This window comes from Megalobrama amblycephala, linkage group LG24 (assembly GCF_018812025.1).
Source record: "Megalobrama amblycephala isolate DHTTF-2021 linkage group LG24, ASM1881202v1, whole genome shotgun sequence".
Lineage (NCBI taxonomy): Eukaryota > Metazoa > Chordata > Actinopteri > Cypriniformes > Xenocyprididae > Megalobrama > Megalobrama amblycephala.
Window position 1 is genome coordinate 16,303,306 of NC_063067.1, and position 15,721 is coordinate 16,319,026.

The 15,721-nt window shown below is 35.4% G+C and overlaps 1 protein-coding gene across 2 annotated transcripts in view; it reads left to right on the top strand.

Moving 5' to 3' along the window:
• Positions 1-15,721, top strand: part of LOC125260235 (hormonally up-regulated neu tumor-associated kinase homolog) — a 58,717-nt gene that overhangs the window by 3,768 nt on the left and 39,228 nt on the right. The gene's annotated exons all lie outside the window — the stretch shown is intronic.

Below are 15,721 nucleotides of genomic sequence, written 5' to 3' on the forward strand. Positions count from 1 at the left end.
CGAGATGTTTTTTCACAGATAAACACATAAGTCGCGTAAATTATCATGCTTTTAAACGATTCGATCTTTTAAACCCATGTGATTTTTAGAGCATCTTGTGGGTTTTATGTAGCCAATGTACAGTGCCTTAATATTCCCGCCGTTTGAAACGTGTAAATTATTGCTCTGCCATTGGAGAATTCGTGCAATGAAACTTGGAGAACACACACAGTTTCATTATAAAATAATATTACAATTAATACAAATAAAAAAATTAATGTCCAAATGACAGTCGTCACTTTATAAAGTCTAATCTTTAAAAAAAATTCATACAAATTGTATAAGGCATAATATAGTCATTCATTATTGATCAATTGGGACATGTGGAAGAAAAATATACGTACAGTTTTAATATACAGTTGAGTATTTCCAGTTTACCACACACTCCAGTGAGTTACCAGCAGCAGCTGTCTTAATTCACTCTTCGTTGAAGTTGATGTCACTTATGGACAATAGCCTGATTGTTTTCTAATTGCAGTATGTCTGATGAAGGCCTTGACAATGGCCGAAACATTTTAAACGAATAAAATCCAAACTCTAGTCTTTTCTTCTCGAGTGTGTTGCACATTGTCTTCAACTGAGATGAACATTTGAACATTTTTTGTTGCACATCCTCTTCTGTTGATTGAGCATCTCCTTTTAACTTTTTTTTTTTTTTGCCCTTCAGAATATAATGTGTAAAGCATGAGGAATAATGATTTATTTCGTGGCGGTACATAGTCTAACAACTCAGCATTTATTTTTTTAGAAATTACATAAAACATATATTTAGAAGTTTCTGTTTTGTATAATAATACGAATTATTATTATTAGGTTTAGAAAAAAATCACTTTTATTTTAGTTAATGGGGGCTAATGATTTAATTTGAATAAATTACACAATGGGGGCTAATGATTTAAAATTCAGCCTTACTAAATACTTTGAACCTGATTGGTCTGGGCTGCCCATGTAGCCTAAACGTTTTAGTCGATAGAAATTGAGTCCATTTATTTAAAATGTGTATTTTTCAATAACATTTAGGTTATTAATATTACCAATTATGGTTAATATTAGGTAAGAGTTTGCGTGGAGAGCTGCACCTGATGTTAAAGAGTTTCATTTTGAACTAAACTTTGCACGAGGCTGGCCATTCAGTGAAAACTGTTTACATATGGAAAACAAAACCTTGTAGGCTAACTACACTTGACTTTGTAACAACCTTTTTTATTATTTGTACAGTGCATTATTAAAGAGATTTAACTGATTATGCCTACTTAAATTATTTCGAGGTCTGTTATAATAATTAGGTTTGATTATTTTAACAAATTATGAAACAATTTATCCTGTTAATGTGGCTTTATTATGACGACTGTATCACAATATGATCACAATAATACATCCTTTACCTAATTATAATAATAATAATAATCAATTTGGACGTCTTAATTTGAAGCAAACGAATACACTTATGAAACGATTATCTAATTCGATTTTCAATTTTTTTTTGTAGGCTATGATGATTTTGAATATATAATTTGCAACAAGCGTTTATATATTTTGAATTTCTATGCCTTTATGCTGCTTTTATATTTCTACCTAATATACAACGACATTTAAATGCTTTAATCTTTTTATAATGATAAGCTGATCGCAGCCTGTTGCAAAAACTGTTTAGCCTATTTTTTGTCCTCCAGTTTGAATATGTGTATTTTTTTGCAAACCAGCATATCCTTTATTTTATTAATTTTTGAGCATACTTTCGTTCCTGTTTTTCTTGCACCTTTAACGCATGTGTGGAGTTAGTTCAATCACGCCCCTAATAATAACAACGGGCCTTTTCAGCTCATAATAACAATAAAAAAGAGGAAATGCTGCATGCGCTTTTTTATATTTCGCAGCTCGCAATTAACACATTTCTGTGTGATTAACTCGGCATCGCACAACTAAATTTAGGCTTATTTATAATTGCATTGAGCAGAATATTTTTTTTTACAAACGTCTTCACAATAAATCAAATGAATGTGTTCCTTTTTGTCTCTTGTGACGCATCAGTGAAAATGATGTGTGCACTGATTGCACAGATGAGACTGCACTCATGTGTAAAACGCGTTTGTTTACTAATCCTCGCTCTGTAACCTCTGGCATCACTGGACTCAAACCATGTCGGCTGGTTAAACTTTAGAGTCGGAATTGCTGTGTCTGGGCACCATATTGTTAACAGTTATTTTGCTAGTGCTAATGGCCGCGTGGCAGCCAGCCAAGGGCTTTATAGCGGAAGTGGCAGCGCGAGGAACGCGGGTATATGGGAGGAAGAAAAAACTATTAAGAAAAAAAAAGTCCTTTGAAAGAAGGACTAGAGAGACCCCATTGCGACCCATTGCTGCCACCGTTATGTGTGTGTGCAGATATGAGAAAAAGGCCGATCACAGAACCGGTAACCTGCGGTTAAATGTCTGAGGGCACTGAAGCATCCTCAATCCGCCTCAAATGAAACGACACGCCAAACCATCCGTGACCCACAAACCCATTCATAAAGTTAATCTCCCCGTGAAAATGCGGTATTTCTTAACGTGCACCATATACCCTGATGCATTTACCGTATTTATGACAGTCTTTATGGGGCGGCGCGGACAGGGACCCCCAGCGACTCTGCCGGTATTGACATTGGATTTCCGCGCTGAGCGTTACGACCTGTCACGCGGGAGTGTAGCGAAACACGCGTGGGCAGAGGTCAACTTTGTTTGTGTGACAAAATTATTAAGGGCAAGGAAGCTGAGCTGGCATGAAATATGTCCTATCGTTGTCATTCCTTGCAGCCCAAAAGGTGAAAAAATGATGGGGATAATTTAGTCACACAAGATTTCACAGGACAAGTTAATATTAGACTGTTTATTAGGATGCCCTTGTTAAAATAAATCTGGTTTGCTGGCCTTTGGCCTCTCAGTCTGACCAGAATCCCTTCAAAAAAAAAAAAAACTGCTAACAGACCAGATCTAAAACTTACAAACCAGCTGAATAATATTATAGGCCTATAGTTAAGCTATTCTGATTCTAAATGCTTTTGGTTTTGTGATCCATTCTTATTAGTCACTGTCTTTTTCATCTTAACAATATGTTAAATGGATGAATGAATGCATTACAAATAAGAAGGGATGGATAGAAATAATCAACAGGCTCTCTGGAGTTGGAAGTATGTGTCATTTTGTGTTGTTTTAATGGTTATTCGTGTGGTTTGATTGGTTCAAAAAGAAAATGTTTTCTCTGTTTAAGGATTGTAATAGCTATCCCTTTTTTGGTTTGCTTAGATTGTGATTTGTTGAATCTGTAAATTCTTTTCCCAATCATTAAAGCCACTGGTTTTGTTGGTGACAGTGTTTGAGGGCTGTTGGCATCTATGTTTTTGGGAAAGATTGATATATTTTACTTGAGACTGGAGAAAATGGTGGTAGTTTCTCATTTTAGCCTCTAGAGGGTGATGAAATGGTTTCTCACTCTGTAGACCCACAGCAGGGAGCGTGAGCATCACTCAGAGGGTCTCCATTCCTCTTGGGACAACATTAGCACTGGACGGATGAAGTACAGAGAAATACTCCCTTTTGTAGAGCACAAGGAAGGAAGGGAGAAAGAGGAAGTGTTGAATAGAGAATAGGAAAGAGATCGTAGGTCAGATTGGGGGGAGAAGAGAATAAAATGAAAAGTTTAGAAAAAAGTAAAGAGCAAGCAGGTGTTTTTTATGAACTCTACTCTCTTGAGAAAAGATAGTGAAAACGATTTAAATCCAAAAGCAATAAAATCATGAATGAGTGAGCCGCTCAGAGGAAATGACTGGGGAAAGTAGAAGGAGGAAGAATAAATAAGGAGCAAAAGACAAAAGACACTTTTTCTTAGAATGTGCTTAGGAATGAATTTTTAAACTTATTGTTGCAATTTATGGGTCTCGTTATTTAGAAAAGATTTGCAGCCTTTCTGTATGCAAACCAAGATCAGAAGAACATCAGCCGAAGGTAGTCATTTTAAAATCAAATCAATTTAAAGATGAAATAAATACCAATATAAACCAATATATAGGTTTGCTGCATGAGAAAAAGTTCTTCCATCTGCATTGATTCTTATTATTAAATGTTATATATATATATGGAGAATACAATGCAGCGTTGATTTAGTAATTAAACTAAAAAGTGAGAGGTTGTTCCTATTTTAGAAGCACATATATACTTCAGTATGTTAAGTGTTTCATGTGTGTTTCATGCTCTCACACACACATGCATAAGCATACCCACACACAGCAAGTCTTATTTTAGACATTTTAGAGTGTGTAATTGAATGTAATGGTATACTACTGGACTTTTGGAAGAAACTAGCAAAAAAGACCAAAGAGTTGAGAATTACTGAACTGGTACACACACAAAACATTCCTCCCTCCAGCGATCCATCAGCTATCTGTTTTGTCCGTCAGTCTTTCTTTAACAGTTCATTAACACATATACACTCACACACACTCTGTTGTTTCATATTTAAGGATGGGTTTCTCTGTCCCATGCTCCTTAATCGCTGCAGTATCCCCTGGCCGGGTATGGTTTTAATATACGTATCTGTGTATAGGACTAATAGAATTATACTGTGTCTGATGTCTTCTCCGAATTCACAAGGGCATCCTGCCTGGACACCTGCAATAACACCGCAAGGACCTACTGAAAATATCCACACTGTCAGGCAGCCGCAGGGCAGCCCTATTCCGGGACCTGGACTGTTTGATATTTTATGAATGGGAGGAGAGGAGAGGAAAGGATGAGAAGATACTGGGGATTAAAGAAAGAAAGTGAGAGGGAGATCACACGTGTGCTTATGTACACACAAAAGTTGTTTTCTCTTCCTTCAGGTTGTCATCAGAAGGGCTCTCACACAGCACACATATGGAACACTTTGAGAATCTGACTCATTGTATTTTAAGAGCACGTGTAGGCAGTGAGTGAGTGAGTGTGCGATGAGGCTGGATTCCACAGACTGACATGCTGTGAGGTTCATAATCTGGGATTCAGAATATTGTTTTAGGATTTTGAGAAAATTATGAATTCAGATTAGTGTTTCTGAACAAATCAATTGAGTGAATGATTCAATGAATCAGTCACTTGTTTCCCCCCTGATGAATTCATGAGCAAATCTGTGAATGATTCAGTGACTCACTTATAAAGACAGAATTATGAAAGTATACTACTATCACTATTTTGGCTATATATGTTATTTCAGATTCAGTCCATCAGTTGTTGTTGTTGTTTTTTGTTTGTTTGTTTTTTTAAAGTGTTTGTGAACAAATTGAGGTAATGATTCAGTCGGCCATTTGTTTAAGTGTTTTTGAACAAATCAATGAGTCACTCATAAAGACAGTTACTTGTCTCCACCTACTGGTGTAACGATGTTACCTTCAGAAAGAGTCACTGAAAAAATCCCCAAAATATAAAAACAGAAACATTTTCAATAGTCTCAGACTTTTGGACTCCACAGTATGTTGTAAAGTCTTCTTTTATGATTGGCCCCAGAGACTGAAAGAGTATTGAAGTGATTAAGTGGGTGAGTATGAGATGTGTTGTATTGTGAGTCATTATATCTGTGTGTGTGCCAAAGAAAGGAAGAAACACGACAAGAGAGTAGCCTAAGATTAACACGTGGCAAGTGAAATAAAACTTCTTTCTTTTCTCTATATTCCAGTATAGGTTCACCCACTATCTCTCTTGCACACACATTTGAAGAGGCCTAGGAAATCCATATACAGACAGGTTTAATTAATAAAATGTAAAGATAGGGAAAGGAACATGTTTTTATTTCTTTTGATTTTTCAGCTTTCCTTTCCTCTCTACAGTATGTGGAGAGAAAATAGATGGGTGGATACAACTAAACTGCTAAACTGAGGGCTTTTCTCTGCATATTTGTGTACTAAATGTGAGATATAAAGGAAAGGAAAGATAAAAAAGTAGGAAAAGTAGAAGATGAAGAAATAAACTGAATAAATTAACAGAAAAAAGCAAAGTTCTTTAACTCTGTCCCATTTCCCTCTCCCTTTCTCTCTTCCTGTTTTATATGCCCCTTTATTCCCTTTCCTGCTGCTCAAAGCCAACCACCATGAAACCACTGCCACATTAGAGCCTTTAACTGGCAATGGCTGGCCTTACACTGGCACTGCACTGGCATAGCCACCCCAATTGCGCCACTCTACTCCTTATCAGTGTCAATCATCTTTCATCATGCTTCATTCTTCAGCTGTCATCACAGACAACCTTTAAGAGAGCCCATAAACCCAAATCTCAGTTCCTGATTCATGCTAATCCAAGACCAGTTTTTTTTTTTTTTTAAACCAGCACATTTTTAGAGTTGTTCTTTATTGGGCTGTGCACAGAATGTTTGGAACATTCGAGGATGGAATGGCGTCGTAAAGACCAGCTGGACTGGCATGACTTGGACGTTCTGTTAGAATGAGGTCATCAGCATGAGATGACATATTTCTGCAGGGTCATTTTAAGAGACCAGAGTCCAGTTGTGCTGTTTCATGGTCAAATGTGGTCACAAAACACCCCCGTCCCCTAGAAAACGCATGCATACACTACTGTAAAAAAAATCCTAGTAAAATTTACGGTAAAAAACCGGCAGCTGTGGTTGCCAGAACTTTACCGTAAAAAATACAGTAGCAACGTAAAAAAAAAAATCTGTTAAATTTACGGTAAAATAACGTATTTCATTAACTGATATAATGTTAATTTACCAACCTAATGAAGTACTAATATCTGTTTTGTACCTTTATAATACACTGACAGTCACCAAACACAGTGGTGATAAGAGTCACATGATGAATCAAAGTTCATAACAAGTAGCTTTTCCACAAGCTGAGAAGGACAACACTAACATATAGAAGGTGCACACAGTGTCATTCACACACACACTAAACACCATCATGGTAACATGCATGAAATTTTAAAAATGCAATAAACATTAATTTAACAACATTAGATGTAACATAAAACCCTAATGTACATAACTGATTAGAAAAAAATGAGAAAAACTAAGAAGAAACAGAGTTATTTCAACGAAAATATATCAAATGTGAAGTGTCACGCAGGGAATTGTGGGAATGTCAATTTACGGTTTTTCACTGTAAATTTTACAATGAATTGTTATTTTTCACTTCCAAAAACTGTGAATTTAACGGTATTTTACTGTAAAATTACATTAAATGTACCGTTAGATCTATTACAGTTATTCACCGTATATAGTACGGAAACTTTCTCTAAACCAATTGACAGTTTTTCACCGCAGCATTTTTACAGTCTTTTACTGTTAAAATCACGGTAATTTTATACCGTTCAAAAGTTTGAGGTCAGTAAGATTTTTAGAAAGAAATTAATACTTTTATTCAGCAAAGATGCATTAAATTAATCAAAAGTGACAGTAAATACATTTATAATGTTACAAAAGCTTTCTATTGTTCTTTTGAACTTTCTACTTATCAAATAATCCTAAAAAAACTGTTTTCAACATTGATAATAATAAAAAATGTTTCTTAAACATCAAATCAGTATATTAGAATGATTTCTGAAGGATCATGACACAAGACTGGAGTAATGATGCTGGAAATTCAGCTTAGCCATCACAGGAATAAATTACATTTTAAAATATATATTGAAATAGAAAACAGTTATTTTAAATTGTAATAATATTTCACAATATTACTGTTTTTACTGTATTTTGGATCAAATAAATGCAGCCTTAATGAGCATAAGGGACTTCTTTTAAAAACATAAAAAAATCAAACCAATCCCAAACTTTTGAATGGTAGTGTACACATACACTTTACGGCATATGGTCACTCCTATAAACCTTCTCTTCTCAATGATGCTATCACATAATCAGCCAGATCTCACCAGTTCAAAAGCATTATTCTCAACATGTGGTCAAACCAATGCATTTTTTTTTTTTTTTTTTTTTTTTACAAACCTGTGAAACTCCAGAACAAAAGCAAGCATCCAGTTCTGTTGGTGTTACACTTTGTTATGGTTCCCATTGAGTATGATTTAGTCGATTTTTAAAATGAAAGGAAAGAATAGAAAGTAAGGTAAATAAGTAAAAAAAAATAAAGTAAGGAAAAATCAAGTGGACAAAAGTTGAAACAGGTGGATGTCATTATTCTTAGTCACTGCGCTCATTAGCAGCTGTGGTTGGGTTTTAATCTAATAAGAGAGAGAGAGAGGGGGAGAAATGAAGTATGTGTGATGTTAGAGTATATGAGAGTAAAACACTGTGAAAGATAAAGCCAGACAACGCGTAGATGATGTGAGGAGATCAGTCTTTACGGGCTAACGCTTCAGTGTTTATCAAAAACACAGCTGGACATAATGAGACAAAACAAGACCTCATGCGTGCGTGTTTGTGTTTTTATGATGCGCATAAAAACATTTTACATATTAGCATGTGGCGGAAGTGATTAAATGAACGGTAATTGAATGTATTGTGTGTGTAAATCTGTTTGTCAGTGCTTGTGTTTGCGTAAGTGTCCTTGTTCGGATTGTTATTCACCTCTAATTGCCTGTGGTGAACGCTCACTAACTATCTTAAAATGTTGCTCTTGAAGTTCTGACAAACAACCAAATAACTATTTGCACATCTGTGCTTGTCCAACACATTTCACTTGTGGATGTAATCACAATACTATCTTGTATAATAGCGTAATTGTACTCAATTCGTAAACAGCCATTTAGCTCACCATTTACAATTCAGACTATTGAGAACTCACACAGCATTTGCAACTTTTCGAACATCATCAGGCCATGCTGAACCCCAAAAACGTCTGTTAATAATTGAAAAACTGGCCATCTAAATACATATTTATGTCAACAAATTGATGACAGAGTTTTGACCAAATAAAATCCCTATCATTACACTAAGAACCATTGGCATGCTGCTTGTCTAAACCAATTTAATCTGCTGCATTAAAAAACACAAAACAGGCTTTTTCCAGCTCTTGATTCCTGCCAAATCTATACACGCCTCAGCACAATCTCTTACAAGGGGAAAATATCCATCAAAAACAAGACAAACTTGGAGTAATAGTTTAGACATTGTAACAGGAACCCTCATGTAAATAAGATAATTTTATATATATATATATATATATATATATATACTCTAAAAAATGCTGGGTTAAAATATACCAAGTTGGGTTGAAAATGGACAAACACAGCGATTGGGTTGTTTTGAACCAGCGGTTGGGTTAAATGTTTGACCCAATCTGGGGGTTGTTTTATTTAACTCAGCTATTGTTTCAAAATTACTATATTGCTAGCTTAAAATGAACCCAAAAGGTTGGAAATTAACATTTATTAATATGTTTAATAAATGAAAATTTATTAATAAGTTGAATAATTAAATAATAAAAATGTATTAAATTGCTTATTAACAAATGTTCACCTTTTATGTTATTACTGTTACCTCTAGTAATTATGTGTCTGATTTTTAATTTCCAACCTATTTTGGGTTAATTTTTTGGATTATGTATGTATACATAGCTGATGGGCTGATGGGTCCTTAACGCAAACTGATGATATTCTCAGCATTAACTACTTGGCACAAGCTGATTGCTTCATATCACATCTGCAGCCAATAAGCTTGCTGCTCACAATATTTAAATAGCTGTTTAGCATTCACTATAGCAGTTTGCAGCATGCTTTCAGAGTTCCTCTGAAACCCTCCACCATCCCCAGCTCCACCTGTATACAGTTGATCTGCTATTGGTAATTTTATTTATGCTATTTGTGCAGCAGTAGTATATCTTAGGCTGTGTTTACACTTGACATTAACATGGATCACCATGATCACATCAAGCAGATCGGATCATTTGCCAATCAGGACACGGTGTGTTCACATTAAGTGGCCTCTGTATCTGGCTAACCGATCGGAATTATCTTTCCCGCACAATATTTAAATTAGGTGCGTTCGAAAGGCATTTGCTTCAAATGGCTTCATAGAGTAAAACAACTTTCATTTTAGCCTTTATCAATGCAGTGCACACAGCACAGAATTTTTGTGATTTATTCAACAAAAGTACAATCGATCACAAATAGAGTACTTAATCTACCAATTTAAGTTTCCCAACATTAGTCTTGTATGATAATAAAAGATAGTAATTATTCCGACGCATTTCATGATTGAAAGGAGTGCCCAAGCATTTATTGTTTGTGTAATATGTAGAAAACGGCAAAATCTGAACACTTTGCATTAAAGAAATAAAGAACGCACATCACATTAAAGAGCATTAATTAGAACTAAACAAGGGTAGGCTATATGACACCTGATTAAGAATAAAGATTAAAAAAATTTAAAAATATTATTAAAAAAAAATTAAACATTGTCCCATTGCTTTCACTCACTTACTTTAATCTCCAGTCTTAGATCAAATTAACTTTTTTTAAATGAAAAAATACTTCCAGAGGTGATCATGCAAAAATAACTGGGTTGATCATGTTAAACAAGTCACATCATCCGGGTTTAAGGTTATAGTGTGCAAGGAGGAGATTAATAAACTGAAACAATACAAACATAAGTGATCGCTTCGTTTAGATGACACACAAGGTATCATGTCAAGTCTAAATAAACTGTTTTAAAGATTGACATTAATTGTAAAGTTCAAATAAGTTTAATTCCTTGTCAAAATTGTCCATTATTTTCTGACAGCCATGCGGAGAGACTGGGCAGGGATTTATATGAAATCGCCCTCTGGATGTAGATACGATGGCTAGATTGCATTTACATTACACTAAGATCAGATCTTAATGCGTCCTCGACTACCTCGGAACCAGGACGCGTTGATCGGATAACATTCCGATCACAAAAACGTTTACACTTGTCTTTTCAATGCGCATGTGGACAACATCCAGATACAGGTTGCATGTTAATGCCATGTGTAAACGCAGCCTTACATACGCACAGCAGTGTATCAGCGTATGTATTGGCAGTAGCAAGTTCCTGTACTTGCTCTGTAGCAGCAATAACAGCAACAATAATCTGCAACTACAGCAGTAATCAACAGCATGTACAAACCCGATTCCAAAAAAGTTGGGACACTGTACAAATTGTGAATAAAAACAGAATGCAATGATGTGGAAGTTTCAAATTTCAATATTTTATTCAGAATACAACATAGATGACATATCAAATGTTTAAACTGAGAAAATGTATCATTTTAAGGGAAAAATAAGTTGATTTTAAATTTCATGGCATCAACACATCTCAAAAAAGTTGGGACAAGGCCATGTTTACCACTGTGTGGCATCCCCTCTTCTTTTTATAACAGTCTGCAAATGTCTGGGGACTGAGGAGACAAGTTGCTCAAGTTTAGGAATAGGAATGTTGTCCCATTCTTGTCTAATACAGGCTTCTAGTTGCTCAACTGTCTTAGGTCTTCTTTGTCGCATCTTCCTCTTTATGATGCGCCAAATGTTTTCTATGGGTGAAAGATCTGGACTGCAGGCTGGCCATTTCAGTAGCCAGATCCTTCTTCTACGCAGCCATGATGTTGTAATTGATGTAGTATGTGGTCTGGCATTGTCATGTTGGAAAATGCAAGGTCTTCCCTGAAAGAGATGACGTCTGGATGGGAGCATATGTTTTTCTAGAACTTGGATATACCTTTCAGCATTGATGGTGCCTTTCCAGGTGTGTAAGCTGCCAATACGACATGCACTCATGCAACCCCATACCATCAGAGATGCAGGCTTCTGAACTGAGCGCTGATAACAATCAGTTTTCAACAAACAAACAGTTTTCCACTTTGCCACAGTCCATTTTAAATGAGCCTTGGCCCAGAGAAAACAGCTGCGCTTCTGGATCATGTTTAGATATGGCTTCTTTTTTGACCTATAGAGTTTTAGCCGGCAACGGCGAATGGCACGGTGGATTGTGTTCACTGACAAAATAATCCTGAGCCCATGTTGTGATTTCCATTACAGTAGCATTCCTGTATGTGATGCGGTGTCGTCTAAGGGCCCGAAGATCATGGGCATCCAGTATGGTTTTCCGGCCATGACCTTTACGCACAGAGATTGTTCCAGACTCTCTGAATCTTTGGATGATATTATGCACTGTAGATGATGATAACTTCAAACTCAATTTTTCTCTGAGAAACTCCGTTCTGATATTGCTCTACTATTTTTCGCCGCAGCATTGGGGGAATTGGTGATCCTCTGCCCATCTTGACTTCTGAAAGACACTGCCACTCTGAGAGGCTCTTTTTATACCCAATCATGTTGCCAATTGACCTAATAAGTTGCAAATTGGTTCTCAAGCTGTTCCTTATATGTACTTTTAACTTTCTGGCCTCTTATTGCTACCTGTCCCAACTTTTTTGGAATGTGTAGCTCTCATGAAATCCAAAATGAGACAATATTTGGCATGACATTTCAAAATGTCTCACTTTCAACATTTGATATGTTATCTATATTCTATTGTGAATAAAATATAAGTTTATGAGATCTGTAAATTATTGCATTCCTTTTTTATTCACAATTTGTACAGTGTCCCAACTTTTTTGGAATCGGGTTTGTAATCGGGTTTGTATATATATATATATAAAAAAAAAATATATATATACTGTTTTATATATATATAAGAAATATTTCTTCACAAAATCAGCATATTTAGAATGATTTCTGAAGGATCATGTGACACTGAAGACTGAAAATTCAGCTTTGCCATCTCAGGAAAAAATTACATTTTAAAATATATTAAAATAGAAAATAGTTATTTCAAATTGTAATTATATTTCACAATATTACTGTTTTTATTGTATTTTTGCAGCATTGGTGAGCATATGGGACTTCTTTCTTAAGAAACATTAAAAAAAAAAACTTACAGACCCCAAACCTTTGCACTGTAGTGTACATGTAACTATCCCTGACACGTCCAAATGGACCATATAAACATGCTTATTTAAATATGGCAGCAGAAAGTACTTTTAAATCAGGAACAAACTTTAGTCATGTTTAAATGATCCATTTGGATGTGTCAGGGTCAATCAGCATTTTGTTTTGGTCCTTTCTTGGATTTAAGCCTCTGCTGCCAATATCCAACTATTTTGCAGACTACCATATTTAGACGTCTGGCACTGTCTGGCAGTGATTTCAGACTCGCACAAGCACAGTAGTTGGACTGAACAGGTTCTGAATGAGACAGAGTAATTATAGTCTTACGAGTGTTTAATGTTTCTCACGTTTAATTCTTATTTGCTTGAAAGGCACTATGTTTTATGTAGAAGCGTATTATTTCATGTGGTGGATACACTGATAATAACTGTCTTGTAGTTGTTCTTTACCACACTGTTGTGCTGCTGTGGTCTGGGCATAATTCATTTCATACTGAACCTGTGGACAGACTCTCAGTGGGGAGGTGGATCATTTTATTCCCCCTGATCATTTCATAAATCAAATCACTGGAAGAACGAAGCCGCATAGTAAAAACAAAGCAATCCTCGCCGTCACGTGGCCTTGTGGTGAGGACTCGGGATCTGCGCTGAAATATGATAGAAAAGCTGCGGTTTTGTTCTCTCCTTCTATTCATATCACACTGAGGGCTAACTTAACAGGCTACAGGATGTCTATGGTGGCTCTGTGGGGACAAAATTAATTTGCATTGAAAGGTAATGTTGTGTGGATAACCAAGGACTGAGGAGACCGTGGTATAGTGGCTTTTATTTGATGGATGAATCGAAATAATTTGCCAGACAGCTTGGGTTTGGTTTGTACATTGGCGTTCCAAAGTGCTGATGATTCGTTTGTTACTCATAATGCCCATTTTGCTGTCTGTGTTGTTTACCTCCACATGTTTTTGGCCCTGGTCTTCACATCTGATGGCTGTTAGGTGGATAGTGTAGTGAAATTTGTTTGTGTCTGGATTGAGCCAGCAAAAGGGAAATACTTATTTTAATGTCAAACATCAAGACTCTTGCACTCACTTCTGACCTTGTTGAGAGAGTAAAAGCAAAAGAACATTAATGACATGTTTGAAGAAAGAGAATGGCTGCCTTCCCAGATCAGCTCATGCTGGCTGCATGGCGCCATCATCAGACTTTAAGTGGAATGTCAGCACACAGTCAAAACAGACCTTTTTCAAAAATAAGTCATCTATTTTTTTTAAATTCTTAAAATAATTGAAATATACATTGAGCTCCAAAAGTCTGAAACCACTAGTGAAAATGCTTCTATATTTATACACAATTTCATAAATATCTCTTTTTTTTTCTTTTTTTTGTCTTAATTTTAATGTATTCAAAATTCTAAAAAAAAAAAGTCTGTTTACTTCCTTGATAAAATAGGGCAAATAGATTTTCAATGTAGTCTTCATTTTTTTATGTCAGTGTAAATAAATAAATAAATAAATAAATAAAAATAATATAATTACTAAATCTTAAAGGTGCCCTCGAATGAAAAATTGAATTTATCTTGGCATTGTTAAATAACAAGAGTTCAGTACATGGAAATGACATACAGTGAGTCTCAAACTCCATTGTTTCCTCCTTCTTATATAAATCTCATTTGTTTAAAAGACCTCCGAAGAACAGGCGAATCTCAACATAACACCGACTGTTACGTAACAGTCAGGATCATTAATTTGTACGCCCCCAATATTTGCATATGCCAGCCCACGTTTCCAACATTATAAAAGGCATTAGACAAGGGCAGCCAGTATTAACGTCTGGATGTGCACAGCTGAATCATCAGACTAGGTAAGCAAGCAAGAACAATAGCGAAAAATGGCAGATGGAGCAATAATAACTGACATGATCCATGATATCATGATATTTTAGTGATATTTGTAAATTGTCTTTCTAAATCTTTCGTTAGCATGTTGCTAATGTACTGTTAAATGTGGTTAAAGTTACCATCGTTTCTTACTGTATTCACGGAGACAAGACTGTTGTTATTTTCATTTTTAAACACTTACAGTCTGTATAATGCATAAACACAACTTCATTCTTTATAAATCTCTCCAACAGTGTAGCATTAGCCGTTAGCCACGGAGCACAGCCTCAAATTCATTCAGAATTAATGTAAACAATATAACAGTATACAATACTCACATAATCCGACGCATGCATGCCGCATGCATGACGAACACTTTGTAAAGATCCATTTTGAGGGTTATATTAGCTGTGTGAACTTTGTTAAGGCAAGCGCGAGCTCTGTGGGCGTGGACCATAGGATTTAAAGGGGCCGCAGCATAAAATCGGCGCGTTTATAATGATGCCCCAAAATAGGCAGTTAAAAAAAATTTATAAAAAAAAATCTATGGGATATTTTGATCTGAAACTTCACAGACACATTCAGGGGACACCTTAGACTTATATTACATCTTTTAAAAACATAATCTAGGGCACCTTTAATGAATAATAATAATAATTATTATTAAATTATTAGCTTAAACTTTATTTTAAGGTCACAGTTACATTGTACATACCTAAATAAGTACTGAGTAATATTAATTAACTACATGTAGAGTTAGGGTTAGCTTTCGCTTTATGGTTAGTTACTTGTAATTATGCTTAATTTACTGTTATTACTACAAGTACATGTAGTAACGTGTAACTATGACACTTTAAAATAAAGTGTTAACAATTATTATTATTCAGTATCACATATTATGATGTATGATAATATATACAGTGTTG